The sequence below is a fragment of the Triticum urartu genome, chromosome 4A (assembly GCF_056163025.1).
Source record: "Triticum urartu cultivar PI428250 chromosome 4A, HENAU_Tu73, whole genome shotgun sequence".
NCBI lineage: Eukaryota > Viridiplantae > Streptophyta > Magnoliopsida > Poales > Poaceae > Triticum > Triticum urartu.
In genome coordinates, this window is record NC_141876.1 from 281,279,981 (window position 1) to 281,306,441 (window position 26,461).

The following is a 26,461-nucleotide window of genomic DNA, read 5'->3' on the forward strand; positions in this document are numbered from 1 at the left end:
CATCTCCCTGAGCCTGCACAGTGAATGATAATAGTTTTTATGATGATACATGATCCAGAACTATTGCTCATCTTGATCTTCTATTTGGATGACAAAACTTCTGTGGAATTGTACTTCTCTTCATGTTATTTGCAGCAAGCCGATATTACAGATCCAGGTAGGATAACTTGAATTTAGTGGACGTGTACTTCTCTCCATGTTGTTTGCAAGCAAGGCATTGTTACAGATCTAGGAAAATTAAATTAACATGTTTGTTCTCCTCATGTTCCCTATATAATGGCTGGTTATACATGGCTTGGGCAAAATATTATTTTCCTAATTGTTTGACTATTTGAAGGTTTATGTCACATGTAGTTATTTGTACACAAGCGTCAGCTGCAGATAGTGTTGATAAAAGTATGAGGTATGTTCTCGACATTTAAAAAAATTAGATAAGTTCAATTGGGCTATCTGGATTGATGTATTTTTTATATCGTTGTATCATGACTCATGGTTGTATGCCCATTGAATATTTGGTGCATTTATCTATGATTCATAACGATATTGCGCCTCCCTAGAGGCCTAAAGTGATCTTAGATATGACTTTGCAGGTTGTGCTTTACTATCCAAGTGAGAGACTTGACAAGACCTGGTATTTTTCAATCAGACTATTGTAGTTTTCCCTTGAAAAAAGAACAATTCTACTTAATGGACTACAATGGTCGTAGGGTAGCATTCAAAGATGTTCTTTCCTTTTAGCTTTTGCCGAATATCTTCAGAATTGTACAGTCACTCACCTTATTAATCTTTTGATCTCCATAGATGCTATGTTTGTCACCCAGTTTAATCCCATACTACTATTTATTAAGTTGCCATTCATTAGCCCATGCTTTATTGATCGATTCAGATAAAGTCCATTGTTTGCCTGAATTTGTCCTGTGAGAAGCTACAAAACTAGACAACTTCTTCTTAATCAATTTGAACTGAAAGTCAACCCCCATAAATCAGAGGGGAAAACTGAAATAAGTCTTCATTAGTATCGAGCTACTATTCCATACGTCAATACTCTGATACCCTATTTTGTAATTCACATATATGGAATCATGTTATAAGAATTGGTCATACAGTAGGATCGAATATTGATATATATACTCTGGCCATGCACCCACATGACCCTGTGTACAGCGAAGAACCTATTCTCTTTGCTGTTAGATTGTTGACCTTGGAAAGTTCAGTGCTGATTTGGGGTCCTATTTAGTTTCAATGCTACTTCTAATTACTACAAAGAGGTCCCGCAGCAACACGCGGGGTGTCATCTAGTTTACTGGAAACTCTAACATACATTACCACCACCGGGTTTTTACTTCATTAGATGATTCATATATTTGTGATCTAAAATATTTTAAATTTAGTTCCATCTAGTGTACAATAAAACTAACATGTCATGCAATCCATTACCACAAATCTAACACATTTACTAGAAACTCTACTGTACATTACCACCACTGAGCTTGCCTGAAATAATAAGTACTACCAGTACAACTAGGCAACGGGTTGTATGTTTTACTAAAAATAAGTAGTAAGACGAGCTTACAAACATGAATTCATCGTAGGGAGTAGGGGAAGTATCTAGTACTCCCACACTTATAGTACTCCCGGTGCTCCAAGTTCAAAAACAATTCTTAAATGTTTTCAAAATTTTTGAAAAAATGGGGATGTTTTTTTTGAGAAGAAACATAGAAACTTTATTCATTTGCGATAACAAGTACATCGTTTATGAGGAGGGTTACAATTTCACTCAAGGGCTCCTCAAACCAGTTCAATGATGAAGAAAATCTAGCTAACTTGCAAGTTCATGTGCGACCCTATTTGCTTCTCTATTACAATGCTCAAATTTAGTAATGGGAAAGTCACATGCTAAAAATAACAATCGTCAAACACTGCCGCCGCTGTACTAGATGACTGTCCTCCATTGTTCATGGTTTCGATCACCTCCATGCTATCTGAGTTAATAATTAAGGGGTTGCAGCCCGCCCTTTGAGCAATAGATAGACCATATCTAAGCGCCATAGCTTCAGCCGTCAGAACATCCGTGCACCAATCAATTCTCCAATTCCCCCCTGCAATGAATTTTCCTTTATCATCTCTCAAAATAGCACCAGTCGTGCCCCTGAGCCGGTCATGATCAAAAGAGGCATCCACATTAAGTTTTACAAACCCCCTTGGAGGTTGGACCCAGCCTCCTCTTTTCATCGTAGCCTTTGGTGATATAGCCAAAACATAGTTTAACGTAATTGCACGAATTCCTTATGGACCAGTTTTCGCGTCTCCCACCATAAATACCAAGTTGAAATTGCAATTAATTCATGGACATTTGGAATACCCAAGATCATAAGCTCCCGTTCAGGCATAGAAAGCAAAAATTCAAGCACCGCCTCACCAGCATAATCAACTTCGCAAACTCTTTTAATGACCTGATCTAGACCCAGTTTTTTCCAAACTTCCTTTGCTTTCTGACACTGAAATAATATATGCTTTGTATCCTCTGATCCAAAGGAGCATGCCGGACAATTGGGGGTAACCTTTATATGTCTATTCTCCAAATTAACTCTACACGGGAGGGTGCCATGCAGTGTGCGCCAAATGAAAATTTTAACCTTCGATGGACAAGATAATTTCCAAATCTCACTCCAAATAGGATTGATAGTCATGTGTCCCATATCCTCGGTTCTCCTTAATTTTCCCCCGTGTTGGTGTTCCCATTGCACTGCATATGCTGATCGAACAGAAAAAGTTCCATTCTTTGAATAGCTCCAAGCGACAAAATCCGACATATCATGTTGTGACAAAGGAATTGCAAGGACCCTTTGTGCATCAACTGGCGAGAACATTTGTGTGACCAAATTTTTGTCCCAATTACTAGTAGCAGGATCAATTAAATCAGATACCCTTGAGATCAAATTACTCCATCTCGATGTGATTACTTTTCTATTTGCACAATTAGGAATCCAAGCATCTTCCCAAATATCAATGTTGTGACCATTTCCAACACGCCAAATATAACCAAGATTTAGACAATTAACCCCTGCTTTTCCAAGTAAAAGAAGAGCCCTTTTTAGCTTTGTATTCAATAAATCACCGTTTGGGAAATATTTAGCTCTCAACACGGTCGCACATAAGGAGTCTGGATTTTCAATAATACGCCACGCTTGTTTTTCCAGCATTGCTAGGTTGAAACAATGAATATCCTAGAATCCCATGCCCCCTTGATTTTTGGGTACACACATTTTCCACCAAGCCATCCAATGCACCCGCTTCTGATTATCCTCGTCCCCCACCAGAAATGAGATATCGCATCAGTGATTCCCTTACAGTTTTTTTAGGAATTTTAAAGACGGACATCGCATAGGTGGGGATAGCTTGTATAACAGATTTCAGGAGGATTTCCTTCCCTCCTGCAGATAAAAGTTGTTCTTTCCATCCACTTATCTTCATGATGATATGGTCAATCAGATACTGAAAATAGTCAGATTTATCCATACCCACATTAGCCGGTAACCCTAGATATTTATCACTGAGAGCTTCAGTCATGATATTGAGTGTTGTACATAGTTGCTCCTTGATTTCCACTTTTGTATTGGGGCTGAAAAATATACTTGATTTATCAACACTGATCAATTGCCCCGATGCTTTACAATACGAGTCCAGAATGGTTTTCAAAGCCTCTGCATTGTGAATACTTGCCTTCATTAGGATCAATGAGTCATCCACAAAAACAAGATTCGTAATCAGTGGTGCCTCTCTACACACTTTCAGACCTTCAATTTTCCCACTTTCCTCCGCATGTGACAAGAGAGCAGACAGCCCCTCGGTACATAGCAAAAATAAATAAGGTGATAACGGGTCTCCTTGTCGTAAACCTCTGGATGGCTTAAAACTCTCGGTTTCTTCCGAATTAAATCTAACTCGATATTCAATGGTAGAAACACATTGCATGATAAAGTTGACCCAACTCTCTTGGAAGCCTAATCTCAATAAGATCTCCTTCAGAAAAAAACCACTCCACTCGGTCATAAGCTTTATGCATATCAAGTTTGATCGCGCACAATCCTTCCTTTCCATCCCTTTTATTTTTTATTTTGTGAAAACATTCATAAGCCACTAAAACATTATCCGTAATCATTCATCCAGGTACAAAAGCACTCTGTGTCGGGCTAATAATTTCTGGAAGGAAAACCTTCAATCGAGCAGCCACCATTTTGGATATAACCTTGTACACAACATTACACAGGCTAATTGGTCTGAACTGAGTTACCTTATCTGGTGAATTAATCTTCGGGATCATCACTATCGCAATAACATTACAGCCTTCCGGGATAGTGCATGTATTCACGGCTTGCAGCACTTCTTGGACGAGATCATCTCCCAGCATAGGCTAAAATATTTTATAAAAATAGCATCGAGTCCGTCAGGGCCCGGGACCTTTAAATCTCCTATATCAAAAAGGGCTTTTCGGACATCATCACCCATATAAGGCGCCAGGAGGGCATTATTCATCTCATCTGACACTCTTTTCCTAACGAGGGATAAAACTTCCATACTCGGCTGCCCCACTTTAGAGGTAAAAAGGTTTGAGAAATAACTCCTAATATGATTCTTTAATTCCGCTCCTTGTCGCCAAACACTAGTATCATCAAGAAGTTTTTTAATGTTATTCCTTTTCTTCTTGGCCGTTGCGGCATTGTGAAAAAAAGATGTATTACGATCTACATGCATCAACCAGTTTGCTCTTCCTCTCTGTAGCCAAAAAATTTCCTCTTGATCTAACAAATTCTCGATGAGAACAAGGACTTCCTTCTGGCGAGAGCGAGATTCCGCATTCATTGGTCCCTGCCTCAACTTTTCCAGCTCTTTTTTTAATTTACTTATCCTTCTCTTTGGTCCTTTTAGAGTCTCTCGGTCCCAGGTGTGTAAATCAGCCTGCACTGCCTGTGTACGTGCCGCAGGAGAGGGACCAACACCCGCTAGTTTGGCCTTTTCCCATGTTGTTCGCACAATTTCTCCCACCGTCTCTTCTTTAAGCCATCTAGCCTCAAATTACTTCACACGGATTTTTGGGCTATTGAAAATATTCTCACCATAATATTCTGTGTCAAGGAATAAGGGACGATGATCAGAATGCACATGCTCCTCATTGATGATGCCCGCCGTTGGGAACTTATTTAACCATTCGACATTGCATACAACCCTATCAAGTCTCTCCCTAATCTCCCCTCTCCTCCAAGTGAAATAGTCGCCGGCGTATCCCAGATCATATAACCCACAATCTCCCAAACAATTCCGAAATTCTTGCATCATTGCATTTGGTCTTGGGTTACCTCCATCCTTTTCATGAGAATACATAATTTCATTAAAATCACCTAGAACAACCCACAGATACGAGGCATTAGAAAGTAAAGTGCGAAGGTCAGACCAAGATAAATGTTTTTATTCCACGCCGGATGACCATAAAACCCCGTAAAGCGCTAATCCACATTATTCTCATTCATAAATATTACATCAATAAAATACGAAGACAAGTAGTTCAATTCAACTTTATTCTCGTTTTGATAATATAATACAAGACCACCAGCCTTACCATCACTCTCTGATAGAAACATGGAATTAAAACCTAATTTACAACGTAGCTCGTCAGCCTTTATTTTATTTAAATGTGATTCAGAAAGAAAGCCTAGCTTTGGGTTCACCCGTCCTTGGAGCTCCATGAGCTCATGAACTGCCGTGGGGGAGAGCATACCACGGCAGTTCCATCCTAAAATTTTCATTTGGCCAGGCGGACCTCCTCCTCGAAGGCCACCGATGCGCCAGTTTCTTCCTTCTCTTCACCAACTGACTCCCCTCCCTATTGCACATAATCCTCCTCCTTCTCTTCTAACTCCTTCGCGACATGTGTCACAACACCATAAACATCCTTCACTCTTTCTACTCTACCAGTACACACTCGTTTTGAAGAAACACTCACATCGCCGTATAGTAAACGCTCATAACTATCCATCTCTTTCTCAAAAGAAAACTCCAAGTCATTTCCTGTGTGTGGAGCATTATGCATGTGTTCTCTTTTTTTACCTATTACTATCCTACGAGCATATTCCGCTCTCTCACTCCTTCCCTTTTCTCTTTCTTCCCCATCCTATTAGCACTAAATTTAAACAACACATTTTCATCTGTAGCGTTAACCGCCGCCACAGATGCCGAGAGCCTCGCAGCAACAGCCCCCGATAGGGCCTCCAGCACACATGGCTGGAAGAACAATTGGTCTTGAAGATTCATAGTTGTCGAAAAACACTTAACAGCCCCTTGTGCTGCTCCATTTGCAAAGCCGGGCACACCCAGGTTCAGTCCCTCCTGGCCACTAGTGACACCCAAACGGGCCGCATCAGCCATAGCAGATTTGGGGACGCTGGGGACCTCCAACCACTGTTGTGCAGCACCCTCCGGGGCAGGAGGCCCGCCCGTAAGCCCTTGGCCCTCCTGGTCAGCAGTTTTTTGCCGGTGAATTGGAGCTGGTACAACAGACTTGGAGGTGCTGAAACCCCCTGGCTGCATCCCCTCCTGACCAAACATCACACCCGACTAGGTGAGCATCAGGGACGCCAGTCCTTGGCCCTCCTCGCCAAGGCCAATAGATGCCTTCGACACTGCAACCCGACCCTCCTGACCGAGCGCAGCACCGACAAGATGTTCGCTAGGAACATGACAACAACCCCTAGAAATTTCAGGTCCAAACTCGAAATGCACATTGATAAACAAAAATGTGAAATCGAGATGTGAATAGTGTCAATGTTGATTTTGTCTTTTTCTTACACTATTCATGCCAGATTTCACTTTTTTTTCTTGATGTACATTTCGGGTTTGGACCTGAAATTTTTGGGAGTTGTAGTTACATTCCTTGTGAATATTCACCTTTTTCTAGAATTTTTTGAAATATTTTTGAATGTTTTTTTCAAAACTTGGAGCATCGGGAGTACCCGAAGGATGGGAGTACCTGATACTTCCCGTAGTGAATACTACACGCGTGCCCTGGTCGAAGCGATAATTCTCCTGCCATTAGCAAACATAGTAATAAATCCACAATTATTTACGAAATAGACAACACCGAACTCTATTTACCAGACCGTACATGTTTTACTATTGCATGTGGTTGCTATTACCATTGTGTAGAAGAACACACCGAAAGCAATCCATCTTAAATAATTACTATACTTTTAGTGTATCTTACGCTCAAGAGGCTCTTCGAATTACTTATTACTGTGTTTTCCATAGGATTATGAGGAAACGAATGGAACCAACACTAATATATTGGTTGGTAAGGTATTTTATTCTGTTACCATTTACTCTAGCTTTTTACTATCAATAATTAGCAACTAGAGTTGCGAGACGGAGATGGCCTGTGTGGGATGGTAATGGAAATTAAATCCGTTACTATATCCTCCAACTGATTTAAAAAAAAAGATTAGCGAAGAGGACGTTCGTTCTAACCAAGCACCCCACCTAATTAGGTGCGACCGGCGCATACGATAAGCATTTTTGCGCTCCCGCTTAATTTAGCTCTACTATATATATATATATATATATATATATATATATATATATATATTTCGTGTCTTTGTTTGTGTGCACGCGTCTGTGTTTGTAATGAACTACTAAACAATTAATATATATATATATATTATGAATTTTATATTTCTATCACTTTTCGTACTAATTTTTATCTAGCTATTACCATCCACATTTACAGAATGGAAAGCATAAATACATTGAAAGAGAACAATATATAAGAACAGAAAGCGTAGTACACCCTTTGAAACAGACCAATAATATGATTGTTGTGAAGACATAGGGATCAAAGTCGAAATGACTCAACAAAATAAAACACGGCCTGGCCACCACCCTTGCCTACGGAAGCGCTTGGCTCTTCCTGAACTCGTGCAGGCATTCGTCCAAGTGGTTGACACACTTCCGGTACATCTAGAGCGCAATCTTGAGCTCCAAGCTAGCTCTTTCATTGAAGATCACCAGATCAAGGATGTGACGGCCATGTTCCTCTACTACGCCTGAGTGGACACTTAGGCCAACGAAGCGATCAAGCCTAGCGACCAACGTGTTGGAATTGAGCGGGCCACGGATAAGGCGAAGGGTGCGGCCGGCATCTGGTAAGTACGACATGGCTGGCATCTGGTGCAAGTACAGTGCATATGGCCTCTTCCCACTCCTGGTAAAGAATCTAGCTACTGGTGGGACATGTACCTAGCTACAACCCCCTGTTGACAATATGCAAGCGTCGATGGATCCACTCTTGCTATGCGGCACACCGCGCCTCTCACTCTGCAATGATCCATCGGTCTTGTTGTGCCGTGCACCACAGCCTATCGGCGTCGACGTGCATATCTTGCTCTGCGGCCCACCACCAATCATGTTATGTGGCATGTTGCAACCTCTCAGCGCTTACACGCCTATCTTGATCAGTGGCGCCGTCGTGCCTTGCACGAAGGGTCTACACAACCCTGGCGATGACACATAGCATGACATCAACCGTTGCGGGGTCGGGGACACCCTTGGCCTCGACAGGCCATGGCACGGCTCATTTTCCTCGTTTAGGAGGTTGATGGTAGAGGTGGCGCTTCGGTGGGTTGGCATGCTTGGAAAAGTTAGAGAGGTTGTAGGTTGTGTTTGTGCCTCCGTGTGTCGTGTGTCGCCTAGGCTTATGCGCAATCGCTGGTGGCGGGAACCGATGGGGAGGTGGCGGGAAATGGTGGCGTGTTCATATAATGCCATCAATGGAAAACTTAGCAAAGAAGGAAGCACGAGCTAGCACGACACGTGCACACACATTGCTTACCTACGGGTGTGATCGATATACTCATGTGTCCAATAAAGCACATAATTCACACTAAAGAATATATGTTGTTGTTTTGTAAACAGAGTGTAGATGTTATGCAGATTGAGCCAATCACATCGCAAACGATTAACTAAGGAACACACTGGTGATGAATTCAAGAATTACAAACAACTATTTACTAGCAAGCATTTGCCCACCACACACATAGCTTATTAGCAGGAATCAAATGTTTTATTATCGGTCTTCCCACACATTTCTGATTACTGACTTGTTTGCCGATTTTCACACGCATCTTGCTGTGGTAAATTGTTTGGGTTAATTTTGCTCATTGCAAACAGTTCATCCGAGAGACATGTATGCCGCATATCACACACATCTTGATCTGAGTAACCATTTCTGTTTTTTTCGCTCATCGCAAATAGTTTCTATGGATCAACTATATGCCGCATATCAAACATGCACTCTTATTTGAATCATGCTTGATTGTCGGTGCAACAAACCTTTGTGTTTGCTTCTTGGACTTGTGCGGCTAGCCATATATCTGATACTAATGAATAGTACAAGACAAGGAGTGCATTAAGAAGACCAAGACAACAAGAGAACTCCTCATGTAGGCCTCCCTTTCCGGACAAAAGAGCCCTGCCAGGTCGAGACCGCGCCTTGGGGACAAGACTAGTTCACCCCGGCAAGGTTTCTGGGGTCGCATAGTACAGAGCTCGGCAGGCTCCGTGCCGGCAGGCCAACCCGCCTGGACGGCACCGCTCCACCTCATCGTACTCCAATCATTAATCAATGTGGTGTCGAGCCCTTAAGTGGCTACGTGGATCCTGTCAGGTACATGGCAACTTGCTAGAGACAAGATTAACTTTACTAACACCCATCCGGATGGCGTGACATGCTAATGAGGAGAAGATGGATAAGCGGAGCAGCAGGCTTGCCGGGCTTCAACCTCAGTATGACACCTGGCAGTGCATTTAATGCACTTTGTCCTGACTACCAGAGTTTGGTATGATAGCACTGTTAGCCATCTAATCACATGATAATGACTATATTGCCATTGTGGTCACCCCTTTGCATATAAAAGGAGGCCCGAGGCAACCTAGGAGAGGGTTCGAACATTTTGACCCACCAACACTTGTATGTGCATCATATGTCTCCAACGTATCTATAATTTTTGATTGTTCCATGTTGTTTTATTATCAATCATGGATGTTTTATAATCATTTTATAGTCATTTTATATCACTTTTTGGTATTAACCTATTGACATAGTGCCCAGTGCCAATTCCTGTTTTTTCATGTTTTTTACATCGCAGGAAATCAATATCAAACGGGGTCCAAATGGCACGAAACTTTACGATGATTTTTATGGGCCAGAAGAAAGGCAATGGGCCCTGGTTGCACCTGGGGGTGCCCTGAGGGGGGGCACAACCCACCAGGGCGCGCCAGGAGGCCCTGGCGCGCCCAGGTGGGTTGTTCCCACCTCGGGTGCCCCCTAGACCGCCTCTTTGCTCTATAAATACCCAAATATTCCCAAAACCCTAGGGAAGTCGATGAAATATTCATCCAGCCGCCGCAGAGTCTAGAAACACCAGATCCAATCTAAACACCATCACGAAGGGGTTCACCACTTCCATTGGTGCCTCTCCGATGATGTGTGAGTAGTTCCTTGTACACCTTTGGGTCCGTAGTTAGTAGCTAGATGGCTTCATCTCTCTCTCTTGATTCTCAATACAATGGTCTCTTGGAGATCCATATGATGTAACTCTTTTGCGGTGTGTTTGTTGGGATCGATGAACTTCGAGTTTATGATCAGATCTATGTTTTTATGTCCATGAAAGTATTTGAGTTTCTTTGATCTATTTTATGCATGATCTATTATAGCCTAGTATTTCTTCTCCGATGTTTGGTTTATGTCTAGCCAACTCGATCTATTTATCTTGCAATGGGAAGAGGTGCCCGGTAGTTGGTTCGATCTTACGGTGCTTGATCCCAGTGACAGAAAGGGAGCCGACACGTATGTATCGTTGCTACTAACGATAAAAAGGCGATATCTATATCTACCGCCATATAGATAAACGGATCTTGTCTACATCATGTGATTGTTCTTATTGCATTACTCAGTTTTTCCATGAACTTAGTACACTAGATGCATGCTAGATAGCGGTTGATTTGTGGAGTAATAGTAGTAGATGCAGGCAAGAGTCGGTCTACTAATCTTGGGCGTGATGCCTATGTAATGATCATTGCCTGGATATCGTCATAATTATTTGATGTTCTATCAATTTCCCAACAGTAATTTGTTTACCCATCGTTTGCTATTTTTCTCGAGAGAAGCCACTAGTGAAACCTACAGCCCCCGGGTCTTATTTCTCATATATTTGCTTTGCGATCTACTTTTTCCTTGCTTTTATTTTCAGATCTATTAAACCAAAAATCCAAAAATATCTTGATGCAATTTATTTTATTTGGCATTCAATCTATCAATATTTACAACTTTCTCCCATCACACGCCAATTTCTGGCGCCGTTACCCAAAAGGGGTTGACAACCCCTTTAACTCATCGGGTTGCGAGGTGTTGTTATTTGTGTGCAGGGGTTGTTTATGTTGTGTTTCTTGGTTCTCCTACTGGTTCGATACCTTGGTTTCATAACTAAGGGAAATACTCTACCATCGCTGTGCTACATCATCCCTCCCTCTCCGGGGAAATACCGACATAGTTCCAACTGCCATCAAGGAGAATTTCTGGCGCCGTTGCAGGGGAGGATCTTCAACATAACTAGGTTCTTAATCACAAATCTCATCTCCTTGCAATTTACATTATTTTCTATTTGCCTCTCGTTTTCCTCTCCCCCACTTCACAAAAAAATTTCCATTTTTATTCGCCCTCTTTTTCGTTCGCCGTTTGCTCGTCAGATCTCATGTTTGCTTCTGTTACCATGTGCCTTCTATTTGCTTGCATCTTTGCTTGCTAAAAATCTATTTATATGGATCCTCATCCACTTGCTAATCTTTTCAAAAGATCCAATCATGATGAACCAACTTCTAGTGAGTTGAGTGCACTAGATTATCTTTATGAGGTTTTTCTTGAGAATCATGAATCTCAAAATTGTGATGAAGAAATTTATGAAGTGATTCATGATAGCTCCTTGAATGAAAAGCATGATTGCAATAATTTTACTATAAATTCCATTGATATCAATTGTGCTAACAATATGCAAAACCCCAAGCTTGGGGATGCTTGTTTTGTCATGCCGCTACTTATTGCAATGATCATGATTGGGGTGATAATGTTTCTTATGATCTTGAAAATTTATTTAAGACTCATGATGAATATGTTTGCGGTAATATTGAATGTGGGTTTGGAGAGGTCATGACTTTATTTAATCCCACTATTTTGAAAGAGTGTCAACTTTGCATGCATGTGGATCATAGAGATAAAATTTTATATGATAGTTATATTATTTAATTTGATGATGATCCTATATATAATTATTATGAGAGAGGAAAATATGGTTGTAGAAATTTTCATGTTATTAAATTTCCTCTCATTGTGTCGAGATTGTCAATGTTCTATTCCTCTCCTTTGCATATGCTAGATGTTTCTTGTCTTGATAATTTGTTTTCCTATAAAATTCCTATGCATAAGAAGTATGTTAGACTTAAATGTGTTTGTCACATGTTTCATCATACTCTCTTTGTGTTTCGATTATTATCTGTTGTGTGAGCATCGTTGAAATATTATGCCTAGCTAGGGGCGTGAAACTATAGCGCTTGTTGGGAGGCAACCCAATGCATAAATTTATTTTTGCTTTTTGCTTTATGTTCTTGAGTGTTAGCCAATTATGCTACTGTTATGATTGTGTTTTTTATGTTTTAATTAGTATTTGTGCCAAGTAATGCCTTTAGGATCTTCTTGGGCAATAGTTGTTTGATCTTCCTAAAAAAACAGAAAGTTTGCGCTCACGAAATTAATTTTCATTTTTTACCAAAGAGCGATAAAATACCCATTCCACTTGTAGTAGATCAATATATAAATTTCTCAGGCCGTCCTATTTTTTCAGAGTTTTTGGAGTTACAGAAGTATTCAAAATAGTCAGATTTCTATAGACTATTCTGTTTTGACAGATTCTGTTTTCTTTGTGTCGTGTGCTTATTTTAATGGCTCTATGATTTTCTTTGATGTGTTTTTGCCATAGAAAAGTTGGAATACAGTAGATATAATACAAAAACAAAATATGAATTGGTTTGATACAACACTTATAGTAGTGATTTATTATTTTTATACTAACGGATCTCATGAAGGCTTTGTTGAGTTTTGTGTGATTGAAGTTTACAAGTTTTGGGTTTTGTCTAGCCAACTCGATCTATTTATCTTGCAATGGGAAGAGGTGCCCAGTAGTGGGTTCGATCTTACGGTGCTTGATCCCAGTGACAGAAAGGGAACCGACACGTATGTATCGTTACTACTAGGGATAAAAAGACGAGATCTATATCTACCGCCATATAGATAAATGGATCTTGTCTACATCATGTCATCATTCTTATTGCATTACTCCGTTTTTCCATGAACTTAATACACTAGATGCATGATGGATAGCGGTCGATGTGTGGAGTAATGGTAGTAGATGCAGGCAGGAGTCGGACTACTAATCTTGGACGTGATGCCTATGTAATGATCATTGCCTGGATATCATCATAATTATTTGATGTTCTGTCAATTGCCCAACAGTAATTTGTTTACCCATCGTTTGCTATTTTTCTCGAGAGAAGCCACTTGTGAAACCTACGGCCCCGGGTCTTATTTCTCATGTATTTGCTTTGCGATCCACTTTTTCCTTGCTTTTATTTTCAGATCTATTAAACCAAAAATCCAAAAATATCTTGCTGCAATTTATTTTATTTGGCGTTTGATCTATCAATATTTACAACTTTCTCCCATCACATGCCAATTTCTGGCGTTGTTACCCGAAAGGGATTGACAACCCCTTTAACTCGTCGGGTTGCGAGGTGTTGTCATTTGTGTGCAGGGGTTGTTTACGTTGTGTTGCTTGGTTCTCCTACTGGTTCGATACCTTGGTTTCATAACTAAGGGAAATACTCTATCGTCACTGTGGTACATCATCCCTCCCTCTCCAGGGAAATACTGACGTAGTTCCAGCTACCATCAGTGCATGCTACTCTCCCCGGGGCACACTTGCAGGGCTTGAGCACGTCGTGTATTCATGTTCCTCCAGATCAATCCACTATAGCAGGAGTAGGGTTTCATGCTGCAAAGCGGCCCAAACATGGGTAAAAGAGAGAGTAGTCCATTGTTGTGATGCCTGTTGTTTCTGCTCTTTGTGCAATGTGACCGTCCCCTTGCCGAACTACAAAGGGGCAGCCTTGCCCCATAGGTGATCGTGCTTCCCCACGACATCTTCGGCGCGCCAGACAGGGGGCGTTGCTTGTGCAAATCTGAGGCAGTAGTCAGTCCATCGATCCTCATCACCTTCAACATCATTAATGGCTCCCACGAGGAAAAGTTGTATGGTGGCGTAGCCTTCTGCTTCAAAGGCTTCCTCGCCTGCAGTTGCAGGCGCTGTGGACGCCAAAACCACGGCAGGTGGGGCGAGCACTATGGACTATGTAACCAACACCCTCACCACCACCGAGGCAGGGATCGGTGTCACGGGAGCAGCGAAGCTCCCTCAGCCTTCCGGCGGGCATGCTCACGTCGGTGAGGGTCAAGGTGATGCCCAACTTCCACCTCCTTGCTGCGGTAATGAGCACAATCAGCACAACGCCGATGCTTGCTCTAGTGCGAGCCAAGACCCTCTAGCCATGTCGACCAGGGGGGCGACGCCAAGACACAAGCTCTGTCCCACATAGGGCGAGTGTGACAAGACCCCGAGGGGAGCCATCGATCCACCATGACTGTGTCTGCATGGGAAGGGCCCAACTGACCAAGAGCCTAGCCACCAAGAACAACCTCAGCCACGCGAGACTGCCCTCATGACTGGTCCAAGGTTGCAGGAGTACAACGACGCTCCTTCTAGTTCGACCAAGAGTTGAGCGGTGCCACGCTCTACCTCCCACACTGTGCTAGGAAGGTGGCCAAAGCAATAGCGAGAGCTCAACTATTGTTGAACTTTCCCCAGTAGCAAACAAGATGGATGAATGGAGAGCTACCATCCAGAGCCTCGTCGGGTTTGCTCAAGCCAGCATGTCGCATCGTGCGGAGCCTTCGTGACGCCCGTAGACGACGCGAGGACCCCCACTGGTGGACAGGTTGAGAAGACTACACCCACGGTGCAGTACCCTCCTCGGCAGCCCGCCGAAGGGCAACCAGAGCGGGCTCAACAAACCTGGGACGCTGACGAACCTGACAAGGCATCAATGGCCTCATCGAACCCACATCTCCAGTGGGATTAACGCCAAGTGTTGAGAGACAGGAGGAAAGAAGATGCCCATGACACCATTGAGCGGCGCCACGAGGCACACCATCAATCAAACAGGCGTAATGGACCCAATGTTGACGAACCCGCGCCCAGTGTTGACGGGTACTTGCCTTACGAGGTAGGGTGCCCCGCCTTCACACACGAGCTGCGGCATGTCCGTTGGTCGTCCTTTCGCACCTTCAAATCTGATCTCCCAGAGAAATATGATGGAAAATTGAACCCGGTGGAATTTTTGGGCATCTATATGATTACTTTTCTAGCTTCTGGGGGAAGAGATGGGAAAGTGCTCGCCGACTACTTCCCGTTGGCCTTCAAGCCCAATGTGAGGTTTTGGCTGATGCACTTGCCGGAGGATTCCATTTCTTCATGGGCAGACCTATGCAACGAGTTCATTGGTGCTGTCACTGGTGGCCAGCAAGAACCAGGATAGCCCAGCGACCTGCAAGCCCTTCTGCAAAAAGAAGGGGAGAATTTGTGTAAGTATCTGCAAAGGTTCAGTCGAGTGCATCACAACATACCGATGATACATTCGGTAGTTATGATTGTCTCTTTCCACACGAATGTGCGCAATCGAAGTATGCGGGCCAAGATGAATGTTCAGTTTCCAAGACCGTCAATGAACTTTACACATTGGATGATAAGTGTGCTCATGCCGAGGAAGGGAGAAGACTTCTAGGGGAGGAGGTTGGTGTTGAAGTTGATTTGGAAGACGACAATGATGCCACCACCCCCAGGAAGGGGAATAGAAAGTGCAACAAGAAGCGTAAAGGGAAAGCAGTGAAGGCCGTTGAGAGCTCCGATGATCTTATCGTTCGCAAGAAGGTAAAGACTGAGGCACCTGGCAAGGAAGCTGCTACTTGCATTGATAGCCGGGCGGCCGCGGCACCTGAGAAAACTGGCAAATCTGACGGGCCATACTATAAGATACATAGGACCAAGGGTCATGATCCCCAATATTGCAAGCAAGTTGAACAGCTGGTTGAAAATCAGAAGGCGTAATATTAGAGACAAGATAAGGAGAGATGCCAGGACGGCTGCGGTGGTAAAGGCCGTAATGGCCGCAGTGGTTGATCACTTGAAGGAAAAGCCTGCCAGGGGCTGTGAGAAAAAGGAAAATGAAGATGATAGTGCATAAGAGGATGATGAAACCAGTGAGCAGGAATTTCAGAAGGCTACTAAAGCGATGTGCATTGACGGAGGCGCATCCTTACACTCCTCGCAACGCCAACTCAAACAGTGGGCGCGTGAATTCAATCTAGCAAATCCATTGGCAAGCGCTTGAGAACCACTCAAGTGGTCCTGCATGCCCATCATTTTTGACGTTGAGAATCATCCAGATCACACCGCTGCGGTTGGATGTCCGTCGTTGTTGGTTTCACCAACAATCCGCAACCTCAAGGTCACAAACATGTTGCTTGATGGTGGAGTAAGGTTGAATTTGATTTCCCCCAACGTTCTTAAGAGACTTCAAATTCCTGACGGAGACCTGAGCAAGACTGGCACTTTTCAGGGAATCAACCAAGGAAGGGGCCAGCCAAAGGGAAAGATCACTTTGCCGGTGATGTTTGGTGGGGAAATAAACTTTAGGACTGTCGGTGTCAAAACTGGCAGATCTCGAGTAGGGGGTTCCGAACTGTGCGTCTAAGGTTGATGGTAACAGGAGACAAGGGACACGAAGTTTTACCCAGGTTCGGGCCCTCTTAATGGAGGTAATACCCTATGTCGTGCTTGATTAATATTGATGAGTATGGGGGTTACAAGAGTTGATCTACCACGAGATCGTAATGGCTAAAACCCTAGAAGCCTAGCCTATATGATTATGATTGCCTCTATGGACTAAACCCTCTGGTTTATATAGACACCGTAGGGGACTATGGTTGTACAGAGTCGCTTATAGAGAAAGGAATCTTCATATCCGAACGCCAAGCTTGCCATCCACACCAAGGAGAGTCCCATCTGGACACGGGTTAGAGAATCTTTGGTCTTGTATCTTCATAGCCCATCAGTCCGGCCCATGTCCAACAGGCCGGACGCCTGAGGACCCCTTAGTCCAGGACTCCCTCAGTAGCCCCTGAACCAGGGTTCAATGACGAGGTGTCCAGCGCGCAGATCGTCTTCGGCATTGCAAGGCGGGTTCCTCCTCCGAATAGTCCAAAATAGCCTTCGAACACAAAGAACATGTCTGGCTCTGCAAAACAAGCACCACACACAACCGCAGAGAGTATAATATTTCACAAGTCCAATCTACTGACAACTTTTTGTAGCGTGACACCACATCACCACTCGGTGATTATTTCGAACCGTTTTTCGGCCTGCCACTTCATATTTCGAGATGTGGTTTTACTGGCACGTCTTGTCAAAGCAGAGATCGTGTCCTCTTATTGCGGGATTCTCATCAATACGGGTGTGGGTAATCCAACCGTGTCATCTGCGCGGCCCTTGGGAAACATGCGAGTTTTAAGGCGAGTGGGGAGGCGCTTGATATTCGATGTCTTTATAAAGGGATAAGGACTCACCTCTTTCACCCATGCCTTCTCTCTCTCTCTGCCCACCCATTCTCGAGCTCCAGTTCACCATGGGAATAGTATGGATTGAAACTTAGTTTCAGTTTGGTTTTCATACAAGACTGTCTTCGGATTGGATTGAATGGGCTGAGCCCCTAGCGTAATCTGGTGTTGTCTGGGTTTTGTGTATTGTTGGATTAGTTTGGTTCGGTTTGGACACAAACAAAATGGTTTCAGACTGTTTCAACCCATGGTCAAAGGCCAAATCCGGCGACCAAACAGTATTTCGGGATGGGGGCGCGCTTGTGCATGACGCAGGCCTAGCGCATGCTGCGAGTTCACTTTCGTCCCGGTGTTCGCACCGAGCAGAGGCGGAGGCTGCCGTGAGCGTGTTCCCGGCGGTCGAAGCCCTCGGTGTCTCAGTGCAGCACGCAGTGCGACGACATTGGCATCCATCCTGGAACTCCAGGAGATGAGGTCCTGACGGCACCGCATGGCCCAACGTGCATGGCAACGATGGGACCGGTCAACCTGCACCGCACCGACTGGTACGTGCCGCACGGCTATTCAACAAGGAGGACATGTCGAACACGTTGTTCGTCCCACCGGCTGCTGCTGGCGGTGCCGGTGCCGGAGATGCAGAACAGTTAGTGCATCTGAGCCACGCGAGGTCGCTGTCGGTGTCGACGAGGGCCAGCATCCGGGTGCGCGGCGTGCCGACGTTGACGTACATGAAGAACTGGACGTGCCTGAGATCACCTCTGACACCGCGCCGGCAGCGTCAGGAGAGCCTGAGACGGCGTACGAGCGCCGCACGGAGGCAAGCAGGTGGGCACGCGGGGTGAGCGACGGGTCGTGGAACAGCGACCTGGGGGAGTCACGGTGGATGAGCTGCACGCTGAACCCGCCATCGGTGCACCCACACAGCAGCGGCGTCAAGATGAGGAAGAGGCCAATGAGCAAAAGGGGGCAACACATGGTACACGCCATGGTCAATAGCAGCGTGATGGCGTGTGAAATCAGTTGGTTCTACTTCTACCTCCCCTGTGTTGTGCTCGCTGATTCCAGTACATGATTCTTACTAGAGTATCAGTCCGTTAGATAGGCATGTGCATATGGATCTGTCTATGGTTTGAATCTATGGATTCCATCCAAAAATAGGAGACAGTTTGGATTGGTTTGGGTGAAAAGCTTATACAGTTTGGTTTGGTCTGGACTCTAGTCAACAAAGTTTGGTTTGATTTGGTTTCAATGATGGACATGCAGACCTATAGTTTGGCTTGGATTTAGTTTGTATGTCAAACTATTCCCAGGTTTAGCTCCAGCGCCCAAGTCCTCATCTCTTCCGCCTCAAGAAAGCACTCCGGTCATGTCCGGATCCGGAGTGCAAGGCAAGTGGATGGTCTCCTTCGTCAAGGAGAAGGACATCACCCAGCTCCGGGAGGCCGGATATTTGGCCAAGGAGGTCACCCACCGGCTTCCAGCCGAGGGACAGATCGTCCCTACCCTGGAGCCCCATGAGAGGGTAGTGTTCATCCCTCACTTCGTCCTCGGGCTGGAATTTCCACTCCACCCATTCGTCCGCGAACTTATATTCTACTATGGGGTGGATTTCCACGATCTGGCCCCCAACTCCTTCCTCAACATCTCGACATTTATTATCGTGTGCGAAGCCTTCCTCCGCATCTCACACCACTTTGGATTGTGGCTGAAGATCTTCAATGTGAAGCTGAAGATGGTGGACGGCCAACACGCAGAGTGCGGAGGCGCCATGGTGAGCAAGATGCCCAACGTCGTATGGCCCAAAGGTACATTCGTGGAGACTGTCAAAGAGTGGCAGAAACAGGGGTTCTATGTCACAAAGCCCTGCGACACCATCTGGGCCGAGGCTCCCGAGTTCAGGTCCGGGGCCCCATGTGGCTCACCTCCTGGCAAGAGAAGGGCCTAGACTGGGCCTCGTCGGATGAGCAAACAACGCTGTAGACGCGCATAAAGAGCATGGTCAACAAAAAGATCAAGATTGTCAATGTGATCCAGGTGATGCTCTTTCGCCGGATCCTTCCATGCCAAAGCCGGACCTGCCCTTTGTGGGAATTCGATCCGGCTAAGCACCAGACCCTGCAACACTTCTTCAGCGTTACGCACGAATGTATTTGGAAGGTTCTCTTCAAGGCCGACAAAACATGGCCGAAGGAGACCGAAGACCGTGGGTAGAACCTGACCCACCCCGCCAGTTCGGTAAGTTTTCCCATGTTTTCAAGATGTATCCTTTACTTAAATACTCAAGGGGCTTTTCTACGCTTCCCCGTCTTTACTTTTTCAGGGTTGGACGAAGAAGACAGAGCTGATCAAGAGTCCGGCTCCGCTGCCCGAAGACCCAGCAATTCCTCTTCTGACAAAGATGCTGGTTTCGGCGCTCTACCTGGCGTCGGAGGAGAAGGCCAAGAAGAAGGCCAAGGGGGCCAAAGGCATCCTCCGTCCCAAGGGCACTTCGGACGTGATGTCCAAAGACGCCGAGACCCAGTCTTCACCCGCCACCGACGATCAGGAGGAGGAGGAAGAAAGCAACTACCCCACGCAAGGGGAAGGAAGAAAAGGGCGGCCTCCACGTGTCTGGAGGCTGAAGCGTCCAAGAGGGGGAGAGCCTCCCTCGCGGATGACACCGTGCCAGACACCGACGGCAGCTCAGAGAGGCGCCCAGGGAGAAGCCCCTGACCGAATCGTAAATATTCGAAGGCTCTGACGCACTTATGTGCCTGACTCCCTTGTTTCGTGATTTTGGTGCGTTGAATCGACCTTACTGCAGTCCGACCCACGACAGCTCCCAGCGATCCTCATCGAGGGGTTTGCTGGATCCGAAGGCCACGGATAGTGATTCACTGCCGACGGCCACCTCTCCCAAGGCCGCGGATGACGCCGAAGTAGTGTCCCGAAGGACTTTCACAGGCCACAGAGAGGTGCGAGGGGCCACCAAAGAAATACTGGAGGGTGAAACCTCGGCTGCCGGAAGCTTGGGGGAACGGATCCCCCTGGAGACTGGCGATGGGGGCCATATCCAACTCGGCCCCCATCCAAATACTGTTCCGGAGACCCATAAGGCTCCGGAATCAGGCAGGCAGCCTCCTTCGAAAGAAGGAGGTGCACCTATTCCCCCGGTGGCCTCTGTCCATCCAGAGGCACCGGGTACTTAAATGGAAGCGTTGCAAGGCGCTTCTATCACTACTAGAAAAAGGGCTATAGATGGGATTGACACTAATGGCGCACCAGACAAGCGGTGTATACTAATGGCGCACCACCTTCTGATACACCATTAGAGTTGAAACTACTAATGGCACACCTGGCCCCGGGTGCGCCATTAGTATCAATTTTTTTTAACTAGTGCGCCTGTCCAAACATACTAATGGCGCATCCAGACACAGTGCGCCATTACTAGTTGTAACTAGTAATGGCGCACCTGCCGGAAAGTGTGCCACTAATGTTGTTTTTTTATTATATTTTTTATTCCCTTTTTTGCAAAACTACTAATGGCGCACTGTTCCACCGTGCGCCATTACTAGTTTAAACTAGTAATGGCGCACTGTTCCACAGTGCGCCATTAGTATTTTTTTTGCAAAACTACTAATGGCGCACCACCAGGAGGTGCGCCATTAGTAACCTGGATTACTAATGGCGCATTTAGAATTGGTGCCCCATTAGTAAGTGGGCAGCAACAAGATATTTTGGACAGCCTCTCCTACCCACACTCACTTTCTCCCCACTTCATTCTCTCCACCTCCTCCTTGTCTCGGGTGCCTCCTCTTTTTCACCTCATTTCCACCATAGATTCATTCAATTTAAGTGGTTAAATTACCTTGTTTTGATAGGTAAGTAAGGGGGGAAGCTATATTTATGTTGTTCTCCCTACAACAATGTGCACATGCACTTTTTATGGCCTAGCTAGATCTATGTATGTTCGTGGTGTTGCATATGTTTGTGGTGTTGCATATGTGTTTGTGTTTGGAGGTGTACCGGTATTTGAAATTCGATAGTTGCCAATATTTTGCCGGAATGTTGATTCATTTCCGTTTCGGCGAGAATTTTGGCATTAAGCATTCTTTTTGGTCCTATTTTTAGGGAAAGTCATGCCAAATTTTTTCTTGGTTATAAAATATCGTTTTGCTCTACCCCGCAGGCGACCATGGTCCGCATGATGACCGAAGGCATCGTGAATAGGTTTTTGAGGTCCGCGAAGACCGAGATGCTTCAAAAGAACGAGACGGAGATAAGATGTCCGTGTCGAAGATGCAAGATGAAGAGCCTTATTGCGGACCCAGAATCCGGGCAGGTGCGGGACCACCTGCTCTTGCGTGGTTTCATGGATGGCTATCGGTGGCAAGGTGATGAAGATGACTACGAAGTCGTCCATGGGGGCCGGGCAAGAAATGAGGAAGGGTAGCAAGACAACCACCGCGGCTCGGGCGGGCGAGAAGACGAAGAATCCCCAGGAGATGATCACGACGGTGATGCTGTACACAGTCATCATGTAGAAGATGCAGGACATGATGATGAGGAAGATGAGGACATGATGATGAGGATGATGAGGAAGGTGCAGGACATCATGTAGAAGATTCAGCGGTAACAGTTACAAAGGGTACGCCACTAGGGCCGAGGCCAAATCTAGATACGCCCGCTATCTAGCGGGAGAGGGGAGGGAGCGTTGGAGGAACCGGATGAAGACGAGTTTCATCGTGATGATGCTCATCGTGATGACTGCAGCTCTCTTCTATGTGATGGTAGTTTAGATGATCGATATCGACTTGTAATGTGAAGACAAACTCACAGTCTCGAGACTTGTAATATAATGTTCTATCTTTGTTCGGTCTTTTCAATTCGGAGACTAATATGATGACTTGTATTCGGAGACTAAAATGATGAATTGTATTCAGAGACTAATCTTCTATTGTATTCGATGAATCTGTTGTTGATGTGTGATGTCTATATTTTGTCCAATTATACATTTTGTAACCTGTGCAAAAAACAGAAAATTAAAAAAATAAAAAAACCTAATATTCATACTAATGGCGCATCACATCATAGTGCGCCATTAGTATGCCAAAGGATACTAATGGCGCATCATTAAAGAGTGCACCATTAGTATGCCGAAGTTACTAATGGCGCATCTTGCTGTCGTGCGCCATTAGTATGCCAAAGCACCTGGGTATACATGGCCCCCTGGGAGGCATACTAATGGCGCACTGTTGTATATACTAATGGCGCATCTGGGGTGCGCCATTAGTAAAATATACTAATGGCATGCTACTAATGGCGCACCACTAATGCGCCATTAATGGCCAAATTAGGTGCGCCATTAGTAGGCCTTTTCCTAGTAGTGTATTGTGGAAGAACACCGCACCCTTATGGGTACGGTGATTGAGAGGGTTCAGTCCGTCCGGAGCAGACTGACCAAAGCCTACACCCGCCTTCTGACAGGCTTTGAGGTAAGCGACGTAATTGTATGGAAAGTCACGGTATAGACAGTAGCCCCTAAGACTATGTCTGGTGTTTGGAAAGAAGAGCTGAATAGAGGATCAAATAGTTTTTCGCAAGAGACTAACCATATATGTCTATGTGAATAAGCAGGCGTCGCTGCTAGCCGTTACTTCTCATGCTGCCGAAGTCTCCGGACTGAGGCAGAGGCTGGAGCGTGCCGAGGAGGAGCTCCGCCAAGCAAGGAAACAACTAGAGGATAAGCAAGGTATGTAATGACCTGTTGTATATCAGAAAGGATTGATAATTTATGTTGACTATAGTGCCATGATATTTGTAGGAGTGGCGACCAAGGTAGAGACCGTCAAGAAGGCGCTGGCCGAGGCCGAGGAGAGAGCGGACAAGGAACAAACCGTCCGCGAAAAGCACGAGGCCAGGGTTGGTGAGGTTCAGCAAGAGCTCCAGGACGCCGTGAAGAAATGCGAGTCCTTGGAGCGTAATATTGTGGATCAAGAGACCAAACTCGCCAAGGCTCGCCAAAGCGCACAAGATGCCTGGCCTCAAGCCCAGGGTGCTCTCCAGGAGATTCAAGAGGCCAAGAAGATTGCGGCGGGTAAGGCCTTCATTATGCAGAGCAAATATGTGAAGAAGAGGTATCTCTTACTAACTCGGATTTGGAGTCCTCCAGGAGCGTTTGCGAATTTGCCGCGTAGTGTAGCCGACGCTGCAGAGTTCTTCCGAGCCAAAGAGGGGAGCTCGACAGAGAAGCTGTTCTGGTCGCAATACCTTGCGCCAGAACATCCGGTGCCCTTTAGCAACCAGCTAAAATAGCTGGTCGAACTGCATAGGGTGGCCGAACTAGCCATGAATGATTTAACAATCCGGATGTGGCCTGCCGAAGCTATACCCAGCAGCTACTTCGGGCTCGTGAAGTGGCTGGACAATGCCTGCCCCCAGCTTGACGCCATCAAGCGGTCGGTCTGCATCGAGGGTGAGCGAATGGCCTTTGCCCGCATCAAGGTGCAGTGGGCGAAGATGAATGCCGTCAAGCTCGCGACCGAGGGACCGCCCGCTGGCAAGGAGCACCGCACGCCCGAGTGGTATTTTGAAGATGTCCTGGAGGGGTCCCGCATTGTGGCGGTGCAATGTGCAAAAGACATTATCTGCGAATGAATACATTCGTGTTGTCGTTGCCTTGTATGATGAAACGAGATCATTATGTAATATAATGCTTTTTATTATTTATTTAAAATTTTACCTCATATGCGGCTGTTTTTATTAAATCTGAGAGTTGGCCAGTCGTCGGCTTCAGCCCCCACGCAGGTAGGATGGGGGTGTTCGGGATGGAATCTAAACACTCTTGATCCAAAATTTTGGTCCTTGAAGGAGGTGTTTAGCGCAACGAACTAGGCAAGCGGACTATGTGGCTTTGTCACCCTCACTTAGCCATAGGAGTTCGACAATAAAAATGTAGGCGCAGCCCCTAGTTAGCATTTAATCCGGACTAGGGTGCTGTAAACACCTGATTGGACTGAGGCCGACCCGTCGCATAATGCGGGAAAAATCGCAAAAGATTTGTAACCTCCGAAGAACTGACCGGCTCACGCCGCATCATGACAGTCAGTTTTCGGCTTTCTCTACTAAGGTGCTCATCTGGATAAACTAGGACACAATCGCAGTAGTTCTCCCTTTACTACCCTAGCCGATAGAGCGGAACGTAAGGTAGTAAGCACAGGAGCCGGGCAACCCAACTATTGACCAAAGACATGATTCACAAGCAATGCATATAATGCTAAATTCGGGGTGCTGAACTATACTGTAAAAAGTGTTCGGACTTTATTGCCGTAATATGGGACGCAATGAAGCCCCTGGCGATTTAAGGCATACCAAAGTGTACGAGGCAATTAATAAGATTATCAAGAAAAAATGAAGTAGTAAGCTAGTGCCGCAAAAGTTGGGCCGCAAACTGTTTCCATTATAGTTTGATTAATACGTCAAAGCGTATTTTGTACAAATAGTGCGATAAGCAACAGTGGTTATTTAACATGCCAAGACCAAGGAGGAGCCACGTACGGGTCCTGAAAGCAGGTAGAATGATCGTTAAGAAGAATGTCTACCTGCTTTCAGGACCGCAGTCTGTGCTACTTGCCACCTTGGTGTACCCGTCCCTCGAAAGGACCGATTGACAGGCCATTGAGAGGGGCCTGTGGAAAAGAAACCTGAAAAGGATAAAAAGAAAAGTAAAAGTATGTGTGTCCAGAGAAGGTCGGGCCATATTGTGGACCACAGTCTAGTTATGCCTCTGTCTTTGCCCATGGTATTTTTAGTGCGTAATTATGTACGTGCGGTATGTATGCCGCCACTTGGTCGGGGCTGAGACGGAGGTCGAATTGCTAGTCTAACTCCAGGCGAGCCGGACAGTCATGCTGTAGAGTAGTATGGACTCGTTTGACAGTGTCCGGGAGCTTGGCTGCTGAGTTAAAGTTCTGCCTAAAAAGGCCGCTCTGTACTTCTGCTGCCAGAGCCACAGTGTGCTCGTCAGTACGGAGGGAGCACCCTGTGTTTCCATTGACTGTTATGACATCGCGTGGGCCGGGCATCTTGAGCTTGAGGTAAACATAGTGCGGAACCGCATTGAATCGAGCGAATGCGGTTCGTCCGAGCAGTGCGTGATAACCACTACGGAAGGGGACAATATCAAAGATCAACTCTTCGCTTCTGAAGTTGTCCGAGGATCCGAAGACGACCTCCAATGTGATTCAGCCCGTGCAGCGGGCCTCTACACCTGATATAACTCCTTTAAAGGTAGTGTTTGTGGGCTTGATCCTCGATGGATCGATGCCCATTTTGCGCAATGTATCCTGATAGAGCAGGTTGAGGCTGCTGCCACCATCCATGAGGACTCGTGTCAGGTGGAATCCATCAATTATTGGGTCGAGGACCAGTGCGGCTGAACTGCCATGATGGGTACTGGTCGGATGGTCCCTACGATCAAAGGTGATCAGGCATTATGACCATGGGTTGAATTTTGGGGCGACTGGCACTATCACATAGACGTCCCTGAGCACGCGCTTGTGCTCCCTCTTGGGTACATGGGTAGCGTATATCATGTTCACTGTTTTGTCTTGAGGGGGAGACTTCTTCTGTCCCCCTGTGTTCGGTGGATGGGGCTCC

The 26,461-nt window shown here is 45.6% G+C and overlaps 1 pseudogene; it reads right to left on the bottom strand.

Moving 5' to 3' along the window:
- Positions 1 to 5,800: 5,800 nt before the first annotated feature.
- On the bottom strand, positions 5,801 to 6,624 carry LOC147975602 (uncharacterized; annotated as a pseudogene).
- Between the last annotated feature and the right edge of the window lie 19,837 nt (positions 6,625 to 26,461).